Source organism: Peromyscus californicus, unplaced genomic scaffold (assembly GCF_007827085.1).
Source record: "Peromyscus californicus insignis strain IS unplaced genomic scaffold, ASM782708v3 Scaffold_6__1_contigs__length_162567912, whole genome shotgun sequence".
In the NCBI taxonomy this organism is placed as follows: domain Eukaryota; kingdom Metazoa; phylum Chordata; class Mammalia; order Rodentia; family Cricetidae; genus Peromyscus; species Peromyscus californicus.
In genome coordinates this window covers 103,038,041-103,043,933 of record NW_026294584.1, presented here as the reverse complement: position 1 = coordinate 103,043,933, position 5,893 = coordinate 103,038,041, and the positions used below count along the sequence as shown (strand labels likewise).

Below are 5,893 nucleotides of genomic sequence, written 5' to 3'. Positions count from 1 at the left end.
CTACATACTGAATTCAGTCGAGCCTGAGTTATAGGGCAATACTCTGTGTGAACACTAAAACAAGCAGAGGAGAACAGTTTGTAGCAATACTATTCCTGTTGACCAAAGTAGACAGAACCAAATGTCAGAAAATAAAATGGAAGTGTGCGTGTGATACCTTAATACACCTGTCAGGGAATGAAAGCCAATTTCCATCTTTGGTTGTAGGTGGAATGTGTTGCCTTAGCATGCTTCTGTGAGACTTATTATCAGGGTGGGTCATTCAAGATTTTATGTTTGTTATTTTTCAGTTGGTTGGTTCTAATTTCATGAATCTATTTCAATCAATTGCAATTTTTATTTTATGTTTGCATTTTGAGTTTGCTGTTTATAGCGATCTTCAGTGTTTGGTGATTCTCTGGGGGTCCAGTTTAAGACAGAACAGCTGACCTGCCTGGAAGTTGTTCATATAGAAGAGAGACAGAGAGAGAGAAAGAGAGACACAGAGACAGAGACAGAGACAGAGAGAGTCCTCACCAGTGGCTTTATATTCCTGGGGATGGGGGCAGGAGAACAATACAGTTGTCTTAGGGGGATCACAATGTGAAGTCAGATCTCCCTCCCACATTGGCCAGAGTTGCCTGAGAAGTCCTCCTCAGTTTTGTCTGAGCAGATCCAGTGGCTGAGGCCAGCAAAGGATCCTTTGCAATGTACTTTCCCAGAGTTGTTGTCGGTGGGTTGAGAAGCATGGGGTTCTGGGGTGCTCTTCCCACCCCAGAGTGGAATAAGGTTCTCTTTTCTTTTCAGATTGAGCACATTAAAATGTCTGTCCTAGGAGCTTAGTGGTGCTCAGAGGACAGAACAGATGTGACAGATGTGTTCTCCTAGTGCTGGAACACTATCAAGACACGCTGTTGGACACAGAAGCCAGCAGAGCATGATTATCATCCCAGGACCCTTGTTTCCATGTCACATTAGGGAGACACATAGACAGATGTACCATCCACATCAGTCACACAGACTTTTCTGTGTCTCGTGCTGTGGCATGTTGGCACCGTCTAAGGAGAAAGAAAAAACGAGATGAGACCTTACCAATGTGACTGTGGGATGGACAGGGGAGGCTTCCAGAAAACTCGCCCAAAGGATGTGCAAAAGGCTGCTTACCTGTACAAGAACAAGCGACCTTACAGATATGCCCTCTGAGTGCAGACTTGGGCTGGCACAAGGCAGGGCCCACAGCAGGTTGCTACCCCCTCATAAGGGTTTCTGGTTCGATCCATATCACAACACCTATCACTCCCTCATGGTGTGGCATGTGGTGGTGTGTGTGGAATCCAGTTCCCAGTGGGAATGGTGGCCTTGAAGGAGCAAGCATGGAGAGGCAGCAGGTAACTAGAGGGCAGAATTGGTGGAGAGAGGAGACTCAGCTGGTCCTGGAGTCACTCCCCAGTAGAGATTGTCCCAAGCTTTGCTCTGAGTTGAGTCTGAGGACTCAAGCAATGTAACTTGCTGTGATGACTTTGGGGGGTTCCTGCAAAAGGTTGGCAGGAGGCTGCCCTCTAGAGGAGTCCTACAAGGCTGCTTGCACGTCACATCCTCAACCTGGGAACCCATCTTGGGGCAGGTGGGACAGGCTGACTAGAAATACTCTCCCTGGGGAGAGAAGTCTCACCTCATGGAGAAGATCATGTTCTCTGCCCAGAAACAGGCAGCAAAGGACAGTCACTACCCAGAGGGCAATCTCTGATGTTTAGCCAGGCAGGGGGAGAGGGCAAAGGGCTATTGCTCCACAAGGCAGCTGAGGGCCCTTTTGCATCTCAGCCCTCCCCTCTGAGCAAGATCCTGTGCAAAGCCTGTCCCTTCCTGCCTGGGATTTTACCTGGAGAGATCTGCGCTGGGGTGGACAGCTCTTCCTCTGCAGGAGGGGCCTGTGTCCACACTGCCTCCTGGACATCTGGCCTGGCTCCCCGTGGGGCTGTGTGATTCTCAGCCAGACTGGTCTCCAACCTGTGGCTCACAAGCCATGGAGCTGGGGCTTGACCTCTTCAGGACTTCAAAGCAGAAAGACACAGGAAGGAGACTCTTAGTGGCTTTGGAACACACAGGACTTACTGTGCTGGCCCTGCAGTGTCTAAGCACCCCACTGGTCCTCCATGGGATCCTTGCCTCCTTTGGCCTTGCCCCGCCTCCTGCTCTCCCTGCTCTCATCAGCATCTCTGCTGTCCACTTGTAGCTCAAAAAGCCTGAGGTCACACTTGAGGGGATTCTCTGGGATTGGTCTCTCTGAAGTGACAGGTTGATAAGTTCACAAGTGTGCCACAAGTGGGCACAGGCATCATTTATCACAAGGGACAGGAGGAGAAGCACAAATAAAATGAAATAAGTGCATCCACCTGGTTCTGGGGGTGACTCCATGATCCCTTCCCTTTGGAGCCAGGTTCTTGCGGGAGGCATGGCCTCTCTCTGCAGGAGGCAGGCAGCAGCAACAGCGGTTTCTGAGGCAGTTCATAATTGTTTTCTTGACCCCCTTCCAGCTGTGATGCCTCCGGGTTCGGGATGAAGCTGGGCCTGCATCCTGGGGCTGGCCATGGGTGATGGCCACTTCCTGGGTCATGGCCATGTCCAGAGTTATAACCTCTTTCTGCCTGATGGTCACCTCCTGTGTCATGGTTGTTTCCTGGGTCCAAGTCACTTCCTGGGTGATGGCCTTATCATGGGTCATGGTCACTTCATGGGTCATGGTCTTTTCCTGGGTCTTGGTGACTTCATGGGTGATCACCTCATCCTGGGTCAAGGTCGCTTCATGAGTTATGGCCTCATCCTGGGTCATAGTCTCTTCCTGCAATGTATCCCAAGGGGAGGAGCCTGTGGAAGTGAAATACTGAGATGCCTCCTGGGAGCTCCAGAGCTCCTCTTGGGGACTGCAGGAGAACATGTTGTTGTCTGTGTCACCTCTAGTCTCACTCTGGTGTGGCCTAGGAGAGGAGGTGTCTGGAAAGAGAGGTGGCTGGACACTGGCCAAGTGACCACCGAATGACCCGATCTCGGACTGTGTGAAATACTCAGTGATTTCCAGGTTGCTGCCCATGAGGGAATCAGCCACAGGACAGCCCAGGTGAGGTAGGTGGGGAGGGTGGGTCCTCTTTGGCTGGCAGCACAGGGTGGCAGGCATGCTGTGCCTTGTGCTACCCTGCCTGGCATTCTTCTCATCTTTCTCCTTGGTCTTAGATGGCAAGGTGAAGGTGGGGGGAGCAGGCTTGGTAGCTCTCCCTAAGGACACAGGGAAAGTGCGAAGATCTGCCAGGTTGAGGTCAAGGCCTGACTGCATGGCTCTCACTGGTTTCTCCTGGTGATGGTAGCAGTCTCCCCCAGGTGACTGGTGCTGTAGAATTAGGTAAGTGTCCACCACCTGGTTGCATTTCTGGTCTCTCAGAGACTCAATGCTTTCTTTGGATTTATACCCCATGACTGTCATGGCCCTGACAATGCTAGGGCTCGGGGTGCCTGGGAGAGACTGGGTGGATGTAGGCGGTGAATGGGCCTCGCTGCTCCTGACCATAGGGTGCCTCATGATTTGGCCTATGGTGAGCCTCCCGTAGGGGTTTATAATCAGCAGTTTGAGGATGACATCATGAATATCAACGGAAACATGCAGAGGCACCCTGAAGTCTGCAGTGAGGATCTGTTGTATCACCCTCACAGAAGAGTAAGCTTTGAAGGGAAGACACCCAGTCACCATGAAGAAGAGGAGCACACCTAAACTCCAAATATCAGTGGCGCGGCCATTGTATGTCTCCTTTCCAAAGAGTTCCGGAGCACAGTCATTCAGAGTGCCACAAAACCCACTCACTAAGCCTCTGCCCAGGGATGACCTTAGTGGAGAGGCCAAAGTCACACAGCTTCGCATTACCCCTGTGGTCGAGGAGGATGTTATTGGCCTTTATGTCTCTGTGGATGATAAGGTTATCATGGCAATACTTCACAGCATGCACTATCTGGATAAACAGCCTTCGAGCCTTGCTCTCCTCTAAGGACCCCAGTTCCAGGATGTGATGCAGCAGGTCTCCCTCTGATGCAGGCTCCATCACCAGGTAGGTGGTCTCCCTGGTCTGGACCACATGAAACAATTTAATGATGTTGGCATGGGCAAGGGATTTCATGATGCTGATTTCACTGTTGATAAATGAGGCATACTTCTTGTTTCTAAGAATTTTTACAACCACACAGGATACGGTGGGGATATGAAAGGCCAGTTTGACCTCTGAAAACTGTCCTTGGCCCAGGGTCATCATCATCTTATAGTCAGCGGTCAAGGTCTCCTCAGCAGAGCAGTGGGCCTCCCTGCCCTGCTCCATGGTCAGGTCCTTGTTGATACGGCTAGAACCAAACTTACATTGGGGAATTTTAAACAGTCCAAATCAGGCCCATGCGACTGTTTATCAATACAAATTCCTACATCCAAAAGGAAAAGAAAGTCAGAGATACTTCAGACAACCTCACAGGAACTCAATGCTCAGGAAGAGAAGAAAGCACCTTCCAAAGCAGCAGACAGCAGAATAAAACACAGATCGGGTTGTTAGGAATCAGCCAGAAACAGAGAACAAAACAAGCGGTCACCAAAGCTAAGAGCCGCTTCTTGGGAAGGATAATCATCCTCTTACCTGAACTCAACACTTACTGAGAGAGAAGGCACTAATAAAATCAGATGCAAGAGCAGTTGATATGACAACAGACATCCCCAAATCCAGAGTGTCCGGGTCGGGAGATGGCTCAGAAGTTCAGAAGACCTGTATGTGGTTCTCAGGACCCAGGTCAGGTGACTCACAACTGCCCTAACTCCAGCTCTAGGAGATCCTACACCTCTGGCCTCTGAGGGCATCCATACATAAGTGTGCATGTGCTCATGTGGGCACACATGCACAGACACGTAAACACTCACAGGCACTATACATAACTTAAAATAGTGATAAAAGTCTTTTTTTTTTTTTTTTTTTAAAGATTTTATTTATTTATCATGTATACAGTGTTCTGCCTGCATGTGTCCCTGCAGGCCAGAAGAGGGCACCAGATCTCATTGCAAGTGGTTGTGAGCCGCCATGTGGTTGCTGGGAATTGAACTCAGGACCTCTGGAAGAGCAGTCAGTGCTCTTAACCTCTGAGCCATCCCTCCAGCCCGATAAAAGTCTTTTTATATTATTTCTTTTCCATGACCTAGAAGGTCAGAAGAGGTCATCAGATCCCCTAGAAGTGGAGTTTCAGGCAGTTATGGTGTGTCATAGGGGTGCTGGGAGGCAAACCTAGGTCTTCTGTAAGAACAGTACATGGTCCTACCTGCTGGGCCATCTCTCCAACCTACCCCACCCCAAAGTAATCTGTTTGTTAAACCCAGAGGGTTCTTCTCATTGATTGGAAAATGTGGATAAATTTGAGAAACTTCTAGATACAAATTCAACTTGAGAAGAGATGATAAACAAAAAGATTGAAGTATTTATGAAAAACGACTCTGCACAGAAAAGCCCAGGACCAGGCACTTACTGATGAGTCATTCCAGCCCCCAAAGAACAAATGTCAGCACTTCTCCAAACTGCACAAAACAGAAAGGACTTAACAGTTCCAAACTCATTCATGCCAAAGCCAGGGAAGGACACTATTAAGAAAAAAAAAGGCTGTTTCCATGATGAACATGGATGTGAAAGTCCTTAATAATAGTACTAATACTTCTCACCAAATTCCACAACACATTAATAAGGCCATACTTGATGGTTAAAACACACTCACAAGGATCCTTGCAAGGATTGCTCTGCATGCTTAGAGGACAAACGACACAATATAGGAACGGAATGAAGGGCAAGAGTGCCACAGTCAAGCCATGGGAAGCCATCCAGGATGAAACTGGGGCTCTCAACAAGGACAG

General features: G+C 49.1%; 1 pseudogene; it reads right to left on the bottom strand.

Moving 5' to 3' along the window:
• Positions 1-3,450: 3,450 nt before the first annotated feature.
• On the bottom strand, positions 3,451-4,334 carry LOC128099720 (sperm motility kinase X-like; annotated as a pseudogene).
• Between the last annotated feature and the right edge of the window lie 1,559 nt (positions 4,335-5,893).